Source organism: Felis catus, chromosome B1, assembly GCF_018350175.1.
Source record: "Felis catus isolate Fca126 chromosome B1, F.catus_Fca126_mat1.0, whole genome shotgun sequence".
Taxonomy (NCBI): domain Eukaryota; kingdom Metazoa; phylum Chordata; class Mammalia; order Carnivora; family Felidae; genus Felis; species Felis catus.
This window is the reverse complement of record NC_058371.1, coordinates 172,960,365-172,969,005: the sequence shown is the minus strand read 5'-3', so window position 1 is coordinate 172,969,005 and position 8,641 is coordinate 172,960,365. Positions and strand designations below refer to the sequence as shown.

Below are 8,641 nucleotides of genomic sequence, written 5' to 3'. Positions count from 1 at the left end.
AGAGAGAGAGAGAATATATTGCGACCACTTGATACATCCAGGTACTGAGCCTCCTGTCCAGCTGAATAAGTTAGTCCACTGGGCTCTCAAAGTATAAATTCTGAGCCATCTCAGGATGCATGCACGTTTGCTCAATCTGTAAACACGTAATTATTGAACTTGCCTTCTAAAGTAACACCACACCCTGGATGTGATGCAAAACCCAGCATTACAAGATAAGCTCTGTCTCAAGTTTCTGCTCGTTATAGTGCCTGAAGTATTTGCTCATAAGCTCAGGGACTGAAGCAGAAGTAAACAGTCGGGCCAGTATTATAGGGACACCTGTGTTACAAAACTTTCTTACATTGTGAAAGCAATGAATGAAGTTCAGCAGGACTCCTGTAAGAATGCCGATTCATCCCACATCGCGTTGGTCAAACAGGACTTCGACCTTGTCGCCTCCCTCTCTCCCTCACCCGCCCAGGTCAGTCTACTTTCCTCGGGTATCAGATCCCAGCTCCAGGCTGGGTATCAGATCCCAGCTCCAGGCCGCGGGGCACAGCTACCCCACCTCACCTCCTGTCTGTCTTCTGTCAGCGCCTCATTCAGCTACACTAGCCGGGCCTGCCCTCCGTATGCCCGGCTCTCAGGTCTCGAGCGAGCCTCTGCACAGCACATCTAACATGCCTGGGCTCATGATTCTTTTTATCTTCAAAATTCTTCAACTTTGCACACTTCCTTTGTGAGTCCTTCTCTAATTAGACAGAGCACATTGCTCTGGACCAGGGGCTCTGGCACAACTTTGCACTGTAGTTAGGTATGATTTTTGATCTCCTCCTCCCCGCGCACCCCCCCATCCCTCCGAGATGTGACATAGCTGAGTGACTAATAGTGAGAACTTGGAAGCCAGATGAACAGGGCTGGGATCCTGGATCCACCACGCACTGACTCTGCCTCAGTTTCTTTACCTGTAATAGGTAGGGAGGTAACCAACGAGCTTACAATAGTGACTGGTGTGCAGCAAATGCTATTTAAGCACAAACATAATAAATGTGAATAACAAGCAGCAGCTCCCATCTGCCTTGGTGTTCAGGAGACAACAGGAAGTGATGGGGCTGCCTCTGTGGTGAACTGTCAGGGATGTGCCTAAAATGGTGACTGCTGCATCGGCCAGCTATCCCGCTCAGAGGACCCTGGCCTAGTGTGGCCAGCTATTCACAATTTCAAGAGAAGAAAAAAAAAATCCACATTTTTGGATTCCAAATTATTGGGTTACATTTTTTTAAAATTTTATTTTTAAGTAATTCCTGCACTCATCACGGGGCTTGAACTCATAACCCCAAGATCAAGAGTCACATGCTCCACCAACTGAGCCAGCCAGGCGCCCCTTATTGAGTTACATCTTAAAAATTAATGTTTGAGCCAAATAAGGCATGTCTGGAGGCAGATTTCGCCCTGACGTCACCATTTTGTGACCCCTGACATTTATGAATCTATAATGGGGTGTGTATGAGTGTATGTGTGTTCATGTACTTCCATTTTTCTGTTTATTTTCTATACTTCTTCTTCAATTCAATATCCTAGAGGCAGAAGAAAGCATGCAGAAGGTGCTCAATTAAATCCAGCTGCCCAATGAAGGTTTGTTAATAACCAGACACCAATGACACATTTCTGAAATAAAAGAATGGGTAACTTCATTTCACCCACATCTAGTGCCCTCTCTTAAAGTACATCTTCAGGTCAACAAACAAGGCCCTGGGAACACAGTATGAACCACGTGTCGTCCCTGGTCTTGAAGAACATACAGATGTGTGGGGGGCACAGGAATGCAGACAACTGTAATGTTTACAAAACACACGGACACGTGTTATTTCATTCACATCACGGGAACCCAATGCAGTAAGCACAGCACGTGATTTTATACCCAGGGTCCAGAAAAGACATTGAGGCACAGAGAGGTTAAGTGACTTGTCCAAGATTATTCCGCTAGTAAGTGGAATTGTAACAAGAACCCAGTTCTGCTGTCTGCACACCCTAACTGCACACCCGGGTTCTTTCTGCCGCACGCTCATGTTCTCGCACATCATGCGTGTTTTCCGGTGCCTGTGAGTGCTAGAGAAATCAAACTCGTTAAGAAAGTTGATATCCAGTGAGTTGGAAGGGGGCACTGATAGACTCTTGGAATGCAGGCTTTGAAAAGGACGTGTGAATGGTTTGGGAAGTAGTTTTCTTCTCATTAATTATAATTTTGGATTTACTGGAAAAGAATTTGAGGGCACTTTCAACAAAACATGATGCCATTTATTTTTTTTAGAAGATTAAAAGAACAAGGTAAGGAAGGGAAACAGAGGTGAAACCATGGTTTCAGAAAATTGAGGGTAAATATAGATAGCACAAGAGGGCACAAATCTTAGTTCTGAGTTTCCTGCCAGACAAGGCAAACTGAGAGTGACGAAGTTTCTGTTGTTTATAAAAGAAGGCAGACTAATTTTAAATTTAGTATATATTTATCTCCACTTGTCTAATTCCGAATCACATAGCAAAAATTGGTATTCTTATGGAAAAGAATGATTTGAAAATGCAGCATTTTATCAAAAAACCCAAAAAGCTGATTTTTTACATTTATAAAATCTGTGGTTGATCAGAAAATTTGGAAATTTATAACATACAGACTAGCACATGATTGCCCATAGTAAGGGTCTGGCATGTTCCGTAAGAGGAAATGGGAGAAGTGGAATCCAGTTTAGAACTGTGTAGCAGAGTATTGGAACTGTTATTTGGGGGTGAGGGTTAGCAAAGGGTTGCCCTCTTCATTAATAGCACAGATTTCAAGTTTTTAACCAGGTGAGCTGTAGCAAAAGGTGCATCAAACACAAGATGGTATTCAAAGGCCATGAGGACATTTCATCGTTTGTTCCTTCATTCGGCAAAGAGATTCTGAGTGCCCACAGAGCAGGCATTCATGCATCATCCTCAGAGATGGAGACAGAGCAACAAACAAACCAGGCAAAAATCACTGCCTTCACCAAGCTCTCTGGAGGCAAGCACAGTATGTTGCACAGATTAAAGATGGAGGCATACATTGTGTATGAGCAGGCTGGAGTTCCCACAGCCATACAGTGATCCAAATCTGTCGTCCTAAGAAGACTGGAGCCCTGTGTTCCTGAGAATCTTGAAACAGATGCTTGGCTTTTGTCACCAAACTATCTAGAGTGTAGGAGCAGCTAGGAAAGGGAGGAGCCTACCACAGAACAGGGCTGAGGCCTGGATCCCACCTTCCAAAGTTCAGTAAGGATGAAGGGTCGCCTCCCCTCCTGCTGCAGAAATAGCCAACAAGCCCCTCTCCCAGTCTGATGAAAATGGTCCTCTTGTAGAAATGGCTTTAAGAAGCAGCTGGCAGATGTAAAGCCATACTAGCCATAGAAGCTGCTAGACAAGGTACAAACAGAAATAAATAAGGTTTTTTAAAACCCATACAGGCATTTATTCTACCAACCATTTATTAAATCCTCACTACATATGCAAATAGCACTGGGCTAGGTACTGGGGGCTGGCACATGGTTCCAGCCTTCGTGTGCCTTATGTTCTAGAAAGAGTCAGACCTTGAACAACTCATTAATTAACCAATTAAAAGTAGAACAACTACTGGGAAGAACCATCAGAAGCTATAACAGCAAATTAGAATTAATCTAGTGCCAGAGGGGCGCTGGGTGGCTCAGACGTTTAACCATCTGACTCATGATCTCAGCTCAGGTGTTGATCTCGGGGTTCTGAGTTTGAGCTCTGCACTGGGTGTGAAGCTTACCTGAAAAAAAAAAAAAATCAACGTAGTGCCAGAGAGTCCAGGAACCTTTAACACAGTCTCATTCGCCTTTTCTCTCTCCCTTTCCCTCTCCCCTTTCCCACTCCCTCTCACCGCCTCCCCCTCCCATCTCTCAGCCACACACACAAACACACACACACTGGTTCACACAGTGGTACACACGCAGGTGCACACACAGGCATACATAACTATGATGTAATAAAGCATCTCTTGTCTTCCTCTTTCAAAGAGGCTTTTTGGGGGTCTGGAAATGCTAAGGATGCTATTCCTTCTGGTTTTTTGGCCAACAGCCTGCAACCCTGGTAAATCCCATGGCCAAATTTCCTACTCTGAGCTAAGAGGCAGCCAGGTCTAGAGGGAAAATACATACTGAGACCGATTACATCTTCAAATGTCTTTAGACCTTTGTGTTTATGGTTGTGCTTGGTCCTTATTGATAGTTAATTAGGTACAAGTCTAAAACATGAATTGCCAGAGAGTATAGTGTTCAAAATGAGAATGACCGCTTTTCCATCATCAGACTGTGTGCTGATCGACAGCAGCTTGTGTTGCGTATTGAAACTAAGCTAAGCTACATAATAACAGAAGATGTAAAAGCTAAACTTGAAAAAATAAAATTTGGAGTCTATACATACTGAACTTTGATTGGCTATCAAATTGTATTAATCAATAATGTCAAATTGGAAAAAAGCGTAAGAAAAGCAGGTAAGAAACATTATTTTGGACAATATTAAGCTAGGCGGACTTTAAAACTTTTTACTTATCTAAGTATAAGGGGCGGTAAATAAAAATGAGAAGGTACAAACAAGTATCCAAAAGAAGATCAACATACAGCCATGCATAACTGTGTGAAAATGTATTTAACCAATTCCATATTATTGGGCATTTGTGTTTTTTCTAATCTTTACCACAAATGCTTTAACGAACACATCTCTCATTATTTTCTCATGATAAACTCTTAGAAGTGGAATTTCTTAGTCAGACAGCATTCAGATGTTTAAAATCAGAGTTGAAGCAATAGACAAATTCAAAGTCACTTTAAATTCTTTCTTTAAGGTACTTGCAACACATTCAAACTTAGAAAGCATCCAAAAATTGATAGTAAACAGTCTTTATTTCCATACCAAAGTCAGTAATAATATTGCATATATATAATTTCAAGACTGACGTTTCTTCAAACCTCACCAAATACTAACAGGCAGAAATACTATATGGCTATAGACACTTGTCGAAAAGAAGCCTGTTTCTCATTGTAATACGACAAATATGTTAACTGCTGCATTTCTGGATTTGAGATACTGAATAAAAAACCAATTACACCAAACATATATAATACTTGTATACATACACAATTGCATTACACACACCAGCAGAAGGATACTAAACTGAAACGTGTATTTCTTTGTTGGCTCTGGGAAAAGTGATAATCTCTCTGGGTCTCAGTTCTGAGGAGAAAGACACAAGATCTGGGGTTTCCAGATTTTTTTTATATAATAGACCAACTAAACTAAAAAACAATCCCTATACACACATAATTCATTAATAACCTTAAAATGGAAGGGAGACATAATAGCTGAATAAGAGAGCATCATTTAAACCAAATGCATCTAACCTAATTTTTTAAAAACTCTGCTCCATTGCTCATATTTTTCTCATTTTGCCTCAGAGCATGCAGACTTGCACTAGTTCACAGACTCTTGATTGAAAACAACTTCTCTAGATAACTCTTAAGTCCTTTCCAGGTCTAAAGTGCTGTGGTTTTGTGGTCCTAAATTTTAATTTATGCTCTATGTAAAAAAAAAAAAAAGTAACTCGTGAGGAATTTTAAAATTTGGTCTCCCGTATTTCTTTGAGGCTGCCAATAAGTGGGTTCCAGAAAGAGGATGTGAGCACTGTACCACCCAATAGTCACTTGGTAAGAGTTTCCAACAGCCAGGCACTGGGATAGACATTGGGCACCTAAGCGACACACAACACAACTTCTGCGTTCAGCAGGTTCTCATCTAGAGGGGAAACGGGATACTAAACTAAAGAGGCAGTAGGGTACAACAAGTAAAATGATGCAGGGTGTATGCCTGGGGATATGGAACATTTCAGAGCAACACCCTACCAGACTGGGGCGCAGCTGGCTAAAGGGCTGGATGTTCTGGAGAAGATGCTTGAACTGAGTCTCAGAGAACAGAATGAGTGTTAGGCAGCCGGGGATGTCTTCACAGGCGCGTGAGCAACCTGATAGAGCTAACGTGCAGCGATAATCCTGGGGAATCCACCTCCTAGCATGTTCCAGTGAGGCTGGAAGCTGTGAGTTGGAGGATTGCTGAAGACACTATAGGGGTAGACGAGTGGCTAAATTTAGGAGAACCTGAAGTGTTACAGGAAGGTGTTTAGACTTGACCCCCGACACATGGGACATCCCTGAAATATTTTCGTCAGAGGAGGACACTAGGGTACATCTTAACTGTTTGCTTCTTTTCCCAGCTCAGATTTTAAAGTTAGATCTGTACAATTGAAAAAAATCTGAAGGGGAAGAATTCTTATGCTACCTTTATTATTATTATTATTATTATTATTATTAAAGAATGAAGATAAAGTAGTATAGGCTTGTTAAAGCAAATTCAACCAGTATAGAAGTGCATAAATAAAGGAGGAAAATTCAGAGACTTCCCTCCCTCATCCACTCAACCAAATCGTACTCCCCAGAATTTATCATGATTTTGAGTTTCTTGTACATCCATGTATTTATTTTCTAAATGTGTACAAAAGCATTTATATATAACACTGATATATTGTGAGTTCTCTGATAGAGAATGTATTGTGCTACACATATTGGTCTGCAATTTGCCTTTTTCACTTAGTATATTGTCAGTACAGACCAAGCTCATTCTTATGGACTGCATAGTATTGTGCTGTATGGCATGGGTATGTTCCAAATGGTATATAACCATTTCCCTCTTGGTGGTCATTTAGGCAGTTCCCAATTTTCTAGTCATTGCTGCGATGAACACCTTTGACTATTTGCACACGTATGTTTGTTTCCCTAAAGGATAGTTTCTTAAGATTGGAATCACTAGGTTGAAGGATCTAGGCATTTAAAATTATGAAAGCTACTGCCTAGTTGCTCTCTAAAAAGCTGTTCCATCTTGTGCTTATCCTGTGTGTACAAGAGGACTCACTTCCTCCCACCATGGCCGAGCTGGGTTGTATCAAGTTTTTGAATCATTACCGATCTGATCAATAAAAGACGTTATGTCCGGTTGGTTCAAGTGATGGTTAGTGAGCTTGACCACCTTTCATATACTTATTGGCTAGATACATTTATTTTTGTCTATGAATTGCGATTTTACAAACCCTACAGGTCAGAGATTCTCAGTCTGGGGTCCCAGGGCTCCTGATATATAATGCGACATTTTCTGTGTGTATTAGATGCACATTATTCTCGGGATAAGCTCCAAGGAACATTAAGAACCGCTAATCATAAACTGTAGGCTGAGAGAAGGATGTGGAAAGGAAGAAGCACGGTTGGAAGGAAGGGCGGGAAAGGAGGGAGGGTCCTGTTGCATGACCGGTTATCTGCATGTACGCAGGTCCCTTTTATTATCTCCCCCTGGTCTGTACCAGACCTTCCCCATAGCATTCCCTCATTTGCATCCCCAGAAAACCCACCAGCCACCCAGGGGCTACTAGATCGCTGTGGACTGGGCTCACTTCTTACTAACAACCATATACATATCACAGAGACTGCTGACAAACAATTCAAGAGGCTTCTTTATTTTTACTTTGGTTCATTGAAACATACAAAAGCCTTATACATACAAGCCGTCACCGATCTATCTGAAAGTACAGAAAAGCCATTAACTTCCATTTTATATCTTAATTATTTCTCTAACTTACACACAGCTTTTCATCACTCCGACCATCACACCTCGCGTTGAGCTCCACAGCACCCTCCTCTAGGACTCCCCCATAGCTGCTCTGCGATACTCCCTAATCCACTGTCTGCACTTAAGCCTATTTTTTCATTTCAACATCCCCCAGGTGACACCCCTCTCAGGGCTCCCCTTTGGTCCTGACCAAAGTGCCAGTCCCTTAACGCCTGATGCACCCACCAGGGAGCTACCTGGTCTGCCCCGCCCACCTCGCTCCGCCCACCTCCGCTGTTAGACTAAGCCCCTCCTCCTCACTGTCTAGGCCACACCCACACACAGGCTCCCTCCCACTCCTCGACCTTTGTAATTATGCCAGAATGCTCTCTCTCCCGCCCCTCTCTTTTACTGAGTTCATTTCTACTCAGCTTAAAAATCACTTCCCTGACCTCCCAACCCAAGTCATGTATTACCGTTTCAGGCTTTTAGAGCATCCTGTACTTTTTTTTTCCTTTGTAGATCTCTCAGATTTGCAATTACATAGCTCATTAACGTCTGCTTCCATTCCGGCAGGTGAACGCCAAGAAGACAGAAAAGAAGATCTGTCCTCCTCTCTGAAATCCAAGTGCTCAAAGCAGGGCTGATGGGGAGCAGGTGATCAATAAACACTGTTGAAGCGAGGGACGAAAAGGCTGTTATTAGAAATGGTTCCTTGTAGGTCTTGATTTTCCTCTACACTTTCCTTCAGAAATGAGCCCATGGAAATTATGTCTTGGATACAGAAATTTGCTCTTTCAGGTCATGCCCATTATTTATCAGGAACCTGTTGTGAACGGACTAGGCAAGGGGCGGGCGGAACACCGAAGCAAACGAAACTGACTAATCCTCTCCTTCAGCTTAAGTTCCAGGAGGACGAAACAGGTAGTAAACATACCGGATAAGTAAATTATATAGTGTATTTAGAAGGTGTAAAATG

The 8,641-nt window shown here is 42.2% G+C and overlaps 1 long non-coding RNA gene across 1 annotated transcript; it reads left to right on the top strand.

The window, feature by feature from the left end:
• Positions 1–320: 320 nt before the first annotated feature.
• On the top strand, positions 321–8,345 carry LOC109499210. The gene is made up of 2 exons (XR_002156420.3): positions 321–463; positions 8,239–8,345. It is a non-coding gene; the product is annotated as an uncharacterized LOC109499210 (long non-coding RNA).
• The last annotated feature ends 296 nt before the right edge of the window (positions 8,346–8,641 follow it).